A 16,630-nucleotide genomic window follows, 5' to 3' on the forward strand; every position below is an offset into this window, starting at 1 on the left:
TAAACCAAGGGCTCCTAAGTCCCTAAAAGTGTTGTTCTAACTCCTAAAGGAACAAGGTCAACTGATTACAGCTTCTCCTAGAAGTTCTCCATGAAAAACTGCTCAGAATTGGTCAAAACAAGATCATTTCAGCTGCTCCATAGGCAAAGTGTGTTTCATCTCACCTAAACACACTGTTTGGGTGCGTTTCATTTCAAAAAGCCCTTCTATGGGGTGCGATGGGCGAGAAATGACAAATGGCAGTGTCATTCTGCGAGGTGGAGAGGCAATAGAAGCTTCCAGAAACTTCTCCTGTGACACTTGCCTCTCTGAATTCAACCAAGGATGAGTAAGAGATCATCAATATCCAAGTGGAAGCAAGAACTATCAGAGGGAAGACACTAATCAAATCAAAAGCTGACTCATCTCCATTACAGATATCTATATATGGATCCCTCATCCCAGAGATCCAGAGGATGGAATTTTGCATATTGTAAGGAATTGCTGTTGGTTTCTTGAGATAAAACATCAGATTGTTGGGTGATCTAAGCTTTGTATGAGGTGAAGAGGGGCTTCCTTGCTGAGAGGATGATGCTGGGTCAGAACAACTGGTTGTAACTCCCCTTGGCTCTTTCTTGTTTATCAATAAAAGCTATTCAAGTTTTCCTCCATACTCTTGTGTAATTTATGTTTGTTGCATTTGTATGGTAAATTTACATCTGATCCTAGATTGTTTATGATTATAGATCCATGTTCATGTATAGTGCTATGCTACTGTGATCTTACAGGTACTTTGTGAAGTTGGGCGTGCAAGGAAACAAGTAGCGAAGGACTATCAAGAAAGAGAGGAATCGAAGCAGGAGATTAGCGCAAGACAAAGGTTGGTCTTGTTTGTTCTTCTTTATCTATACTTCATAAAGGAAAAACGAAAGTAGCTTTACTTTGTTTGTTTCTAAAGCAGCTATCACACCTTAGTGGAATAAGCAGTTCTGAGTAGACACTTTTCCCTGTAACAATATGCACTTCATCATAAAGTTTATTCAAGATTGCATTCTAAAAGTGTTCTTTAAACGAAGATTTCCGAACTTCAATCTATGTTCACAGGGTAGGAATTTGTCACGAGAAAGACTATATTGCTTCCTTCATTCTCCTTTGGTGTTACCTTTATAAATCTTCCAATCCTATCTCATTTTTTTTTTAAAAGAAATGTTAAGATATCTAAATAATTGGTAATTACTTGATATCAGCGTAACATAAAATGTACTTTTTATAATATATTCCTAACATCTATTTACAATTATGTTCTAAATATTTCTATGATTCCTATTTTTCTCTATATTAATATCTCATTTAATCCTTAATTAACTCTAATATCTATTATGTATTTAAATAATATGAAAAATTGTTTATTAATAACTTATTTTAAAAAATAATATATCCATATCCTTCAGCCATGCATAAAAGTAAACATAATATTAAAAATGTGATTTTTTTCCCCTTAATGTTGTGTCAAATAACTACATTGCAATGGTTTTTCCTACTAAAGTTTCAACCATATAACATGCAATGATCTTTAATCCCTTAATGTTGTGTCAAATAACTACATTGCAATGGTTTTTCCTACTAAAGTTTCAACCATATAATACGCAATGATCTTTAATCCATTAATGTGATCACTGATATGACCGTTGGTGCTTAAAGTGTTAAATATATGTATATACGGCGCTTAGGGGGTTAAATATATATTGAAATACGCCATTCAACCACATAGTATGCAATTTAATCCGTATAGGTGCTTAAAGTGTTCAATATATATGTGAACGGTGCTTAGGGTCTTGAATATATATCGAAATACATCATTCAAGCACATAATATGCAATGATCTTTAATCCATTTATGTGGACATTGACATGAACGGTTGTGCTTAAAGTGTTAAATATATTTTATATATATATGAAAGATGCTTGCGGTATTTAATATATATGGAAATACCCTGCACTGTTTATGGTCTGGCATAGAATTTAGTCACTATTTTCCAATGGTCAAATCATTTTAAAGGATCGTGGTTGTTAGGTCCACGAGCTGACATGGTTATGGGCAACGAGATGAGTCGGAGGAAAACTTAGCTTTATGCGACGAGTCATGCAAACTCGGTTTTATGCACCGAGTTGTGTGGTTCATTTTTATGCGACGAGTTGTGTGGAGGCAAACTTGGTTTTATGCAACGGTGGGCGACATCGGTTAAAGGTCACGAGTCAACACGAGGGTCAAAAAACAAAAAAGTAAAATTGGCTAAGTGTTGGGCGGCGGTGGAGACTTTATATGGTTGGACAATGTGGTTGAGTCGATGTGCAGAGGAGCCAACATATGATTGGGCCGACCTGAACGAATGGTGATGTGGTGAAATGAGTGGTCAGCTTAGAGGAGGGTTGAGCCCCTCTAACACATGTATGTCATGTATATATAGAAGGGTGACTTGGTGGAAGACATCAAGCTAAGTGAACTCAAGATAGTGAACATCCTAGAGATTGGGAGTGTAAGAGGAAGCATAAGGCAAGGGCGAAGGCGCAGGCAGATAAAAGGCAAGAGTTGTGGTCGAAGCAACCATAGCCAAATTTTCTGAATGATCGTAGGGTAGACGTTTTGACATGGCCTAGGTAAGCGCACATGACCTGGCATGCAAATTTTGGCGCAAGTGGGCACGGTGACCTAGACGGGTGGGCGCATGACCTAGCGGACGAGCTATAGTAGAGTTGGGTGCGTCAATCCGGACAGGCGAGTGCATGACCTAGCAAACGAGCTATGGTAGGGTGGGCGTGATGACACGCTATGGACACACATGACCCAATGGGCAAATGAACGAGTTGGGCGAGTGAACACGGACTCGGGCGACCCGACCCAACGAGTTGGGCACACAGACACGATAGCTGGATGACTCGACCGTGTGGGAAACCCGACACGGTGGGCAGTGGAGCTGCATTTTAAAGGCAAGTTGCAGGGTGTAACTTGTGGACTTTGTTGAAAGGAAATTTGAGGTTTCCAAAAATAGGAAAATTGTACATTGTATACTTGTAAAAATTATTGAACTGTTGTCACTAATTGGGAAGACTCTATATTGGGGAGTTGCCCCTACCATTGAATAAAAGTGTATTTCCACTGTGCATATGAATGATGATATGATGATGTGAAGAATATATGAATGTTGATTTATGCTACATAATAATAATTAGTAGAATTGCAAGAAAATAACTAAGTGTTGATGAGTTAGGTGTATTCCGTACCCATAAGAATTGGTGAAAATAAAATGGGTATCAATGTCTCACCTGCCTATGTGCGTTGAATGATTATTGTCAGGATAGGGGCGTGACAATTGGTATCAAATCCTGACTAGAAATCAAAGTAAAGTGAAGACAGATACCACTATACTTCATGATAGTTGGCATCAGAGGCCATTGAAGACAAATATCACTACTCCTAGTGATAGTTGATATCAGACTTTCCACAAGGCTTTAGAAAGTCTGACAGGGGCAAGTGAAGGGTTAAGTTGAACAATGAAGAAGTGAATTTGATGGCTGATCAAGCGGAAGAACCTCAAGTTATGACAGGTGAATCTAGCAGGGATGCTGGAAGAGTTTTCATGCATAAGGTATTGGACAAGATGGAGGAATGTGCTTTGAGAGTGGCTACATTAGAAGCCGAGAAAGTTGAATTTCAAGAGAAGTTCACGAAGTTGAAGGAAGAACATGAGGACCTCAAGATCCAACATGAGTATACAGAATGGATGTATACACAAATAGAGAAAGAATTCAAAGAAATTGGAGCTGCGAGAGATCAAGGTTTGGCAAAAATCTTGAAGTTGTAGAAAGAACTTGGCGATACTCGGAACGAGATAGCTGTTTTGAAAAAATGAGTTGGGAAAGGACCTATAAGAGAAGTTTCCCATGTGAATGTCAAGGAACCTGAATCTTACAATTGGATGAGGAGTGCTAAAGCTCTTGGCAATTTCTTATGGGATATGAAGCAATATTAGGAGCATTTTGTCTTACCTCATGATGAAGCGAAAGTAAAAGTAGTTGCTCAATTCCTGATGAAGGATGCTAAGATGTGGTGGTGAAGGAAGACAAATCAGATTGCTAATGGTGATGCTAAGAAAATCTCTACCTGAGACAACATGAAGAAAGATTTACAAACTCATTTCAACCCACAAGATGAGACTTGGGATGCAAGGAAGAAGATTAATTATACGAAGAAAACATGGATTCTACAGGCATATCAATGAGAATTCTCGAGTGCAATCTTCGAGTTACCTGATATGGCGAAAAAATACAAGGTGTTCAATTTCATCATAGGATTGAAACCTTGGGCATGCAATGAGGTGAAGAGGAAAAAGATCAAGACACTAGAGGAAGCATTTGTAGTGGTTGATCCCCTGGTTGAACATTACGATGAAGGAACCGAAGAGAAAGAGAAGAAGACAGATAAACCGAAAGAGAAGTCTATGAAAGAAGATCCTTCGAGATTGAATAACGACTTGAAGACGAAGAAACCTCTGAAGTGTTGGATCTGCGAAGAACCACAAATGGTGAAGAATTGTCCTTTAAGACATAAAGTGGTAGTAGTAGCACAACCAAAGCGAAGAAGAAGAAAGAAGAACTATCCATTGGAGTGATGCAAATTCTCAGAGCTCTAGTAGCTATGGAAGCAGACTCACGATGGGATCCTGAAAAGAACAAGCTAGAGTATGTGGAAATGAAGATTGGGCAGGGCACTGTACTGACAACGGTGGATAGTGGTGCGACTCATAACTTCATGAGGGAAGAAACTGTGAAGAAGATTGGGTTGAAGTTTATACCAACTCAAGCATATTTGAAAGCAGTAAATTCTCCACCTGATTCAGTGATTGGTATAACAGAGAAAGTGGATGTGAGTATAAGTGAATGGACGAGGAAAGTAAATTTCACGATTGTGTGGATAGATGACTATGAAGCTGTACTGGGTATGGAATTTATGAAACAATTTGAAGATATGATGGTTCCACACATGAAGAAGTTGTACATTTACAACGGGCGGGATGATGTTCCTAATGGGGTATCAACCGTGGGAGCTACGACAATTGAGTGTAAATTGACAGCAATGAATGTGGAGGAAGTCAAGCGAGATGAAGAATTATATAAGAGGTTTTCTTCTGCAGAGGAAATTCTTATGGATCAATCATAGAATATTAGAGCATTGTCTGATAGTATCTTGGATTTGACGAGTAGAATATATGCAGTGGAAGGAGATGAAGATGCTAAACTTGAAGTTCAAGTGGAAAATCGGGAAGAATACATGCAGAGATCGGAGGAGGAAGATCCATACAGGTGGATTGAGCTATTAGCTGAGTAAGAGAGAGAGCCTTTGGCCTCCACTTCCTCCCTCTCTTCTTAGACTAACATAAATATGAGGCTCATTGTTAGTTGTTCATGGTAGTGAGTCTCCTATATTTTGAGGAGACATTCGGCGCGAAATGGACACGATTGGCAGAAGGATGCAGTGACAAGTTATGATGATGTAGGGGTCATTTGTTCTTGTGGAGGCTATGTATGGTTGGATTAGCTAGCTAACTAGTCACCAACATGAGGGGATCCAACAAATTATTTTCTTACAGAGTTTGGCATATCGGTGGCATGAGGCAGGTCATAGGTGGAGACATCTGGGTGCCCATATTTATGGTCTTAGCAATGGTCGTTGTTGGGATGGTGTTGTCGAGAATGACAACATTTTTAGAGTGGTGGAGTATGTCAAAGCCATGAGCTGACACGATTATGTCTGACGAGACGAGTCAAAAAAACTTAGTTTTATGCGATGAGTCGTGCGAACTTGGTTTTATGCAACAAGCTGTGGGGATCAATTTTATGCGATGAGTTGTGCGGATGTGAGCTTGATTTTATGCGATAGTGGGTGACATCAGTTAAAGGTGACGAGTCAACACAGCGGTCGAAAACCCGAAAGGTAAAATCGGCTAAGTGTTGGGTGTCCATGGAGACTTTATACAGTTGGACGACGTGTGGTTGGGCCGACGTGCAGAGGAGCCAACATATGGTTAACGAATGTTGATGTGGTGGAATGAGTGGTCGGCTTGGAGGAGGGTCGATCCCCTTTAATACATGAGCGTCGTGTGTATATAAAGGAAGGGCGACTTGGTGGAAGGCATCAAGTCAAGTGAACTCATGCTATCGAACATCCAAGAGATTGGGTGAGTAAGAGGAAGCATAAGGCAAGGGCAAAGGTGTAGGTGGACGAAAGGTGAGAGTCTGGGCAGAAGCAGTCGCAACAAGATTTCTGAATGATTGTTGGACGGGCGTGTTGACACGGCTTGGGCGAGAGCACACGACCCGATGTGCAAAGTTGGTCACAGGTGGGCGCAACGACCTAGATAGGCGAGCGCATGACCCGCCGGACGAGTTGCAGTAGACTTGGGTGCATCGACCTGGATAGGTGGGCGCACGACCCGACGGACGAGTTGTGGTAGAGTGGGCGCGACGACACAGTGTGGGTGCACACGACCGGGTCGCTGAAAGAACGAGTTGGGTGAGTGGACATGGACTTGGGTGACGTGGCCTAGGGAGTTGGGCACGTAGACACGATAGCTGGGCGACCCGACCTGGGGGCAACCTGACACTATGGGCAGCGGAGCTGCATTTTGAAGGCAAGTTGCAGGGTGTAACTTGTGGAGTTTGTTGAAGGGAAATTTGATGTTTCCCAGCAAAAGAAAATTGTACCTTGGACACTTGTAAAATTATTGAAGTATTATTATTGATTGGGCAGATTCTATATTGGAGAGTTGCCCTTCTCATTGAAGAAAAGTGTATTTCTGTTGTGCATATGAATGATGATGCGAAAAATATATGAATGTTTATTCCCGTTGGGTAATAATACTTAGTAAAATTCCAAGAAAATAACTAAGTGTTAATGAGTTAGGCTTATTCCATACTCATAAATATTGGTGAAAAAAAAGTGTACTAAACCGATTAAAAAAACATAAAAAACTTTATTCAAAATGCTCTCCATAAAGCCGTTGAAGATGACGTTTGACCACCTTTTTCCTACATCCTTAATCAAACGCTTTCAATAAGGCCTTTGAAAATAACGTTTGACCACCCTTTTCTTATTTCCACCACAACTTGACTTGACCTTTTCAAGTGACCCTAATTCTTACACATCACCATCGAAAAATGATTGAATGGCCGTGAGCTGCTGAACATGGTGCCCACCATATATCAGAGTCTGTCGTATCAATAGGGAGAGAACTTTCACCTCCTCCCATCTTGTCATATCAGATTCCTTCCTTCCATCACGAGACGGCCTTGTAGGCATTTTCGACACACCACAATTTCAATCAACACTACAACGCGCCTTTCTATACTTGCCCCACCCAAAATACAACGAACGCGTCTCTCTATCCTCAATGCTTTTGCTTTTCAGTCGCTTTTCATAACACATCTCCGTATTAAACTCCGGCTGACCTCGGTGTAAACACGGTCCATACCCATACCGACTCAAAATCACAATCTGTTCGTGTGAAAATAAAAAAAAAACACTTTGGTCTTCGGATGTTGTCAAATCCAGTTCTACATCTCCACCTACGCGGTCTTTCCAGATTTTCTCAACCCTGAAACGTGGAACGCGTCTTTTTGTGCTCATAGTAAATCTCTTCCTAAACACTTGGGTCTGGCGTATATATAATAAGCGGTAGCGCATAGGTAATCAAAATAAAATTACTCTTTCAACCGTCCTATATTAGTAATCAAATTATCGTGAACACCTGCTGTGCAACAGAGGTCGGGTAAGAATCCTTTGTGTGTTGTGATCCCCATGGCTCGATATAAGCGCAGCCGCGAGGACTATTACTGTAATTCCGTTAACCATAACGTGCATGAGAATCCGCCCAAGCGTTCCTGTTCAATATCTGATGCAGGGGTTCTATTACTATCAGATCTTCTAGTATTTGCAGATGATGACGATGATATCAGGGCGCAAGATTTACAGGCGGCCCAAGATGCATTATTGTTGGATAGGATGACAAGCCTCCACCAAGAAATTGATTATTGCAACAGAAGCATGTTCAATAGCTCCCTCTCCGATGCAGAGGTACAATGTTCAATGCATAGTACTAATTTGTGGGATAACAGTAATTTGTCCTCATGTATTGTTGGCGAAAGCGTGCGCGCTGTGGCGGATTCAACATGTAAAATGAAACATGAGACCTGTCACCTCAGCATTGAGTATCTACTACATGCCACAGATGAGGAACTGGGTATCCCTCCTAATCCGGTGTCCGATCATGAGGCAACTTTTGACTCTCATGACACCGAGAGCTTTTGGGATGGTTTAATGCTTCCAATTGAGCTCCTCTGCGGAATAGAGACTGTAGATGAAATTACCAATCACTTCATACCAGCTCATGCTATCTAATAGCAACAAATTTACCGTTATGAGGACAATTACCAATATACAACATGAGAATAGCCTCAGTTAGCAGCACCCCATGAATCATTATCTGTAAAAAAAAAAATCATCCTTTAATTCGGCTGACACATCGGCAACAATATTTTTTGCAGAGTTCTCCTTCTTTCTTATTATTCTGCGGATCTTCTCCTTCTACGAATATGGTTGAAGTGCTTAGGCGGTTAGCCATATGGTTAATTGGTTAAAAACTAACTTGACCACGTGCAAATTAGATGCAAAGTTCAAATCTCTCCACATGTTAAACGCTCTCCCAAAACATTTTCGTGCATAGTAATCCCAAAATTTTGGTATGCTCTTTTCAAATTCTGAGATAATAACTTTTTTTGGGGCCGTTCAACTATTGTGAATTATGTAGAGAATCGAAAAATAGCAAATGCAATATTTCATCATCGTTTTGCAGGTTGCAGTGTGCTGTTTGGGAATTTGGGGAATGGCGTTTTGACCATATAAATCACCAAGTTATGCTTGCTAATTTGCCTTTTATTTCTCCTCATAAAACCTATCATGTGAGGGTTGAATTGAATCAATTTATACTAGAAAGTGTCCTCTAAAAGAATCTCCCCTTTACTTAAATGTAAAAATACATTACAAAGTTTTGACAAGTCTGTACAAGCCATTCTTTCATGGCTGGAGGGGATTATCCAAGGTTTCGCATGTCAGTAGTTTCTATTAAGCCGTCTCTGCTTTTAAGCCTGGCAGGTCTATGAAAACAAACTAGAGAATTATTTTAACATGCTCGAAAGCTTGAACAGTAAAGATGAGCATATTTGTATGTTCAACTTGTCAAGTGAGAAAATCACAGTTTCATTAAAACATTCCAGAAACAAAATAATTGCAATGTCACCTAATTCACTGATTCACTGAGACAGTTTCGTTTATACGAAAAAAGAAGAATTCATTTCACAGAAATAGATTAGAAGTTCAAAAATTATAGTACACCTTTGACTCATATGTCAATCTTATTTCGTCAAAGATTCTAGGGGAAACAATTGCTAATTTTTACTCATCGAAATCCATTACAAAATATTCCAAGATTTAAAAAAATGAATGTTCTTACGGATGAGAAAGCATTATAAAGCATCTACTATGATTTTTTTTCGTGCACGACCTCTCACATAACATAATATTTGCATGGAATATAAAATTGAGAAGACAATAAACATTTTTTTCCCTATAATGCCTGACCTCACACGATACTTTCTTGTAATCGAAATTATCTCTATTATTGCAAAGCAAAGTACAATAACATATATGAATATAATACAATCGTTGTAGCTTGTTTCTCATTGTTTTTACTTCCTTCTCGCCTCTCATTACTGTCTTGTCTTGAATGATATGACCAAACGCGATTTTTCAGGTACATATTTACGTAGTTAAACATGGTCATTAGTCACTTATCACCCTGTCAACACGTTAACGTATCTATTGAAGCAAGCAAAGTTGTAGAATTCTATCGTATCAATCTTTCTCCCCGGGAATAGGTTGGGCAAGTTTTATTATTGCCTAATACGGGTTTATTTTAATTGTTACAACTATAATTTTTAGGTATTTATATAGCTATTTCAATTTAAAGGATTTGAATTCGACTCATTTTGATCATAACACTTAAATTTACACCAGCTTTTCAATCTAATTATTTCAACTTAAATAAGACATTTGAATTGAAATCACTTCCATCATAACACTTAGCACTTAGATTTACACTGGCTTGCCAATCAAACTGCCCCGAAAACGTATAGTATCAATCTGACTAATAGAAGAAATTTCCCAAAATTTCCATTCAATCCAATACAGCTTGGATTCGAAAGAAAAAACTGACGTGTCATTCATTTTGAAATTTCAATTCCGCCAACAAGCTTATTGTAAATATAGGCATTAATCACTGGTTATAAGGTAAAGTCCTCCTCCAATACACAAGTGAATTTCAATTCCTCTACCTTGTATTATCACCCTAACTGTGAAGAGAAATTTTGACGGCTACCATTGAAACTTTTAAAGCAAAATCAAAATTAGGAATGAAACTCCCGCGTGGAGATTGGTTGTTCCTCCGCTTTTCATTTCAATCAAATGTAGGCACTAAGCACCTTAGGTGAAATATTGAATATCATCCTATGGTGTATAGAGATGGTTGGATTTCAAATATTACTAAATCCTCGTCCAGTCATTGTTTACATTAATTTGGGCAAGTTTTTATGCAATTATGTCAGTCAGAGATTTTTAATATAGAGTTGTTAAAATTCACTTTTCGTGTAGAAACTGAGAATTATTTATTATTAATTAAAATTTTAATGGTGAATATTATTAATTAAAACAAGTTTTGGATTACAAATCTTTGAGAGAGCAATGTCTATTTTATTAGTTTAAAGGAATGGATGCTTTATCAATTTAGATATACTTGATCATTTAATGGTAAGTTGAAACTTTTAATGAAACTTTCAATTGTATTTTATTCAACAAACTTTAATTTTGGAAATCATTGAATTAAACAAGTTCTAAGCCATGGAATCATAGGAAAGGGTGTCCCTAGGTGTAATTCAATTTCACGAGTCCAATGAATTAAGATTCATTAAACCGAGCCCCGGTTATCATTTTATGGTGAGATTCAAGTCATTCATGAAACCACTCTCAGACACATTGTGAATTTGTGTTTGAGGTATAAAATCCAAAACAATTACCAGAATTGAGTGTTCTTGTAAGTTTTTTTTGGAGAATATCAACATGAACACATTTTCCACATGCCTATGGTGGATTTTCCTAATGTTAACCCTTGAATGTGAAAGTACATTTCTTCTTATTGAAAAATCTCTAGTTTTAGAAATCATGGAAAAAAAAAAAATAGAGGCCATAGACTAAATTTATTGACCTATCTCTTGGTTATTGTTTTACAAAGTTGCAACTTGCCTCCTAAAATAATTTAGGTAGACATATTGAAATTTTGCTGAGGAATAAAACCCAAATTGAGAAATAGAATTGAGGTTTATAAGTTCCAACAAATATGTTTGGGAAAGACCAACCCTAGTACACTATCCATATCTTTTCAATTTTTCTCTTTAATGTAAAAATAGGTAGGGTTTGTTCTATGCATGTAGAACGTATAAAAATAACATATTGGTGAGTATGATTTGTATTATTTTGGCTCTTGTCGAAGAAAACATGGAAAACTAAGATCATGCATTCTAAAACATGTAAATCCTAGTGTCAAAAGTTTATAATGTCCTTAAATTTTCATTGAAGTGGAATCTTCACACATGATAATGTATCATTTTCAAATGAAGTGATTCATGTTCCTTTGATCACTTTCAAAATTCCTATATAATTTTTTTTCTCTTTTTAAATATATGTAAAAATATTCAACAACTAACTTTAAGAAACTACTTACTTTAAACAACTAACAAACTAACAAACCTATGAAAAGGCTCAGCTATCCAAATATATAAATTGAAAAGCAAAACAATAACCCACACCTAAATACTACGTTCCCGTGATGTGATGCTAAAGCTTTTCTATATATGTAAACCTTAGCATCAAAAGTTTGAAATATATATGGTTTAGAGAACACCATCCTGAACTAATATATAAATTTTCAATGTTAGTTCATGAAAAAAACTTAACATTAATAGTTGTAATATTGATTTAGTAATGGGAGAACAATAATAAAGAGTAGAGAACACTACATGAGTTAATATATAAATTTAAATGTTGCAATATATATGGATATTTAAATGATATAATAACTCAATGTTGTGATTATGTTTTATTGAAAATGAATTATCATATATCAAAACGTAAACAAATTATTGTTTAGGTGGTTTGAGAGGTAATTTACTTAGTTTGAACTAAATAGTGACATAACTAAATTTAATTTTGAAGGGACAATAAGACATTGCCTCAATTTAACATAGCTAAGTCTATAAAATCTATGGCATAATTTTGGTCAAATAACCATAATATTTGATAATGTGATGCTAGGATTTTGATTATGTGATAACTAAAAATGAGACGAATGAGCCTACGGATGCAAATGAGTCGAATGAGCCTAGGGATGCAAATGAGTCAAATGAACCTAAGGCTTCATAATGTTCATATAAATGTAAATCTTAACATAAAACTTTTAAAATGTACTTCAAAATGGAGTCTTCAAATCTAATGTGAGCATAGGGTTTGATAATGCCATAACATAATATTAGCCAAATGCGCTATAATTTTGAAAATGATATGCTAAGGTTTGTTCTATGCATGCCAAACCTAGCGTCGCAAGTTCTAAATGTCCTTTAATGTATATTAAAGTGGAGTCTTCATGCCTAATATGAATGCAGGGTTTGATAATATCATTTTAGGGTTTGTATTATGTATGTAAAGCTTAACATGGACAATTTTACACATGACAATTGGATATTGACACCATTAAAATGTTTAACACATCATAATTGAATATTAAGTCCTTGATCATAATCATCTAAAGGAAATAACATCCTCAATGCTTTGACATTAGTTAATGATGGAATAAATCCTTCTTAATAATATTTAATATCTAAATTATATAATGAGAAATGTAATGATGTCATTAAAGCATAGAAGTCTATGAGAAAGTTGAGAGATTGAGAGAAATGAGTGAAAATAGAGATATGTATTTAATGAGGGAATCCTAAAAATATTGGGAAGGAAGTAGATAAATTGATTTGAACAAAAAGGATATATAAATATTTCATAGATATGGTCACCCATCATTCATTATATATAGTGACCATTTTCACAATACAAACTACACTTGCAAATTTTGTTTTATAATATATTTCCCCTCTACAGCTTCTTGTGTAAATTTCATGTGTACCTCACTTCATTAATGGCTATTAAAGACAATAACAGGTATCAGAAACTAACCTTGGATTGAGGAATGTAGACTTCAATATGCTTTGAGTGGAGCCCAATTGAGAGATGCATTGTTGTTAGTGGACAACCCAATTGAGAGACGCATTTTTGTTAGTGGACATAGAGTGGAAGAGCGTGGAGCACGAAGCTATGAGCTATGAGTGTTCTGTGAGCAGTGTGAATGATTGTTGAAAAATGTTAGTTCACATAGTTTTGAACATGCGTGCAATATCCTTGAGTGGGATGATGTGTGACAAGCAATAGGAGAGTAAGTTGTAAGAGCCCAGTGAAAATGGAAGTAGAGATTTCCCTGCTGCAGTGTAGAATTTTGCATAGACGGTAGTTTGAATACAATATTCTTTATGGTTCAAAGGCATGTGAAACAAAAATAAGAGAAAGCACAATGATTCCATGATGAATATGAAAAACTAGATCCAAAGAACTTGCACAAAAACTTTGGATTTTTGTTGATTGAATTTTGTCAAAGGAATGGTGAATTTTTCCATTGAAGTTGAAATCATTGCACATAATTTCATACAATGAAACTTGTATTGTCAAAGGCGTAGAAAATATCACTCAACACATTGTGGAGATTCTGCACTGGGTTGGAAGTTACTTTGCAGTTGTGTGTATATATTTGTGAATTTATAATGCATAGTTTGAAGTGAAATCCATGGACGTGTTTTGAGAATTGAACCAAGTTAAAATTCATCATAAGGAAAAGGGAAAAGTTGAGCTATGATGTTGCATGTAAGTTGCATGATTCCTTGAGCTATGTGTCATATACTACATAGAAGGAAATGTGGAACCCGTGAGGTCTGTGTCTGAAAATGGATTTTCCTGCAAATTTGATTTATGTGAAAGCTAATGTGTTATGTGTAAACTACTTAGTGAGCAATGTGAAAATTAAGTTGTAAGATATGTCTAAGGTTGAAAATATTTTTCTGAGGTGTCAACAGTCATCACCTAGACATTTTCCTAGAAGATCCTTGTTAATTGTTTTGTTAATTATTGTGTTAACTTGTAGTTGTTATAGCAGACTAATCACTTCTTGCAGACAAGAAGGATCTCCCTAGATTTCAAACAAAACTTAGTAACAAAGATCAACATAATTGCTACATTTCCTTAGCTTATAACTAAAACATGAAACATGTAGTATGCAAAGAATCACTTACCTATTAGCGATGTTCTTATAGAAGTCCTTTCAATGTTTTCCACAAGTAGCTTTTCTTGAATGCCTTAGAGGCTTTCGCAATGTTTTCCACAACTTCTTCATGATGCTTGAAAAGAGACATTCATAGAAAAAAACATTCAAAGGGATCAAAGAAGCTCAAAAATAAAATGTAAATGAAATCCCTAAATTAACATACAGATACAGTTGAATAAATAATCAATTATAAACCATTTGAGTGATCAAGGAATCTTGCAAATAACATAAAAAGAGATGCAATTAGGAAAGAACAACTTCTTTGTATTGAATTCAAAGGAGAAAAAGCTTACAACCTAGTTTCCTTGATATCAAAAGCCTCTTGCAATGGTCTTCATTCCTCCCCTTGATGACAAGCTCTACAGACCCAAAATCAGCAACATAATTTTAAAAATCCAAGTCTCCCTTTTTCCTCTTGTCTTATGCTCAACTTATAGGCAAGAGGAGCAGGTTTCTAGTTACTCTGATCAAGGGATATGATGTTTAGGAGGAGGAGATTAGTTCCATGAACCAAGGGATGAGGCACTGGTATGTAATAGCTCGAGGTTTCTAATTTGGAAAAGATTCCTCCATAAAAGCTTCTAGAATTTTATTTTTTATTTTTACTTGCGTGAACATGATTGCATAGTTTATAGTGGAAGATAGTGAGTAGAATTGCATAGGCCAAAATGGTAAAAACTTTACATGCACAACGAATGGCTAGTAAAACTGCGCAGATGCTCAAAAATGGTTTTTAAGAAGTGCAACCCAAAATTCCTTTTGTCCCTGGTATTGTTTTACTTCAAGCCTCATAGGGGATTCACTTGAGACACTCATTGGATGGCGAGAGATCTGAATTGACAATCACGGTAATAAAATTTAGTGTAAAAATAGTGAGAGCACAACACAACAATGATAGCATGAAAAAGGAGAGATAAGTGACACTCCATGAGTATTTGGTTGATGAAGACTTGGTTGATAACCTTACCATGGTCATCTGCCCCAATTCAAATTCAATAAATGCAGTGGTGTGTGGAATGTCATAGTGGTGCTAAATGAATTCATTTGCATACAACCTTTAGAGGTCCAAACTCCTCGTCTATTTTTATCATTAGCGCAAAAAAATTGGTTCATTTTACTATTTGATGTGTTAAGGAGTTGTAATCTAGTTATGTCATCCCAATTTTTAAAGAGGACAATCTTTGTGATTTTGGGTTTGAGTGTGACGTGGTTTATTTTTGGAGTTGCATATATTTGTTGTGGAGCTTTATCGAGCAACAAACATAATATTCTTCAATAAATATTTCATGTGGTAAGGTATAACAATATTATAATGGTGAATCGATTGGAGAATTTCTTACCTTTTCTAAAGTTTTAAAAGAGACTAAGTCACCTTTATGGGTTTCTTTGAAGGCATTAACTTACTTTTCATGTTGCTCGAATGCTTGATTGTGTGAAGTAAAATTTGTATGGTTTGGAGAAGTATAGAGGTATGGGAAAAATTTCTCATTCTGGTGTCTACCTAATTTTAAATTGTATTTTTTTATGAATCTAAAGAGTCATATAAGTTATGAAGTCCAGTGTCATGCTTAAGGATTGTCGATGTCAATAGTCACTTTTGTTTAAAGGATCAAGTCATGTAATAATGCCTTTATAAAGCCATGAAGATGAAGTATATTGATGTAAAACAACAAAGTCATGAAAAGTGTTGAATATTTTTTAATATAATGGGTTAAAAGTCAAGTTAAATTATTTATGAAAATAGTTAATGTTGGGAGCCTTAATTGGTATCAAAAAAAGGTTTTTAGTCATTGAGTTTATCTTCGGTGGTATTAGACACCTTACAAATTTTCACGTTGTAAGTTGATATATTAAAAGGTTGGAATCAAAGTAATTTGAAGTTTAAAGCATGCTTATGGTGTGCTAATTAAGTTTTCCAAGCTAAGGTCATAGGTTGTTTTGTTGGGTCTTGATATCAATCCAATGAAGAAACATATTTTTTCAGCACATAATTGTATAGAAAAGATTGCAGATGTCTTTTTGGATGGAGGCACCCCTCCTACAAGAAATTATTTATGTAGGTACAAT

Source organism: Pinus tabuliformis, chromosome 2_2 (genome assembly GCF_031772625.1).
Source record: "Pinus tabuliformis cultivar Carrire ecotype Pingquan chromosome 2_2, CPIR1, whole genome shotgun sequence".
Lineage (NCBI taxonomy): Eukaryota > Viridiplantae > Streptophyta > Pinopsida > Pinales > Pinaceae > Pinus > Pinus tabuliformis.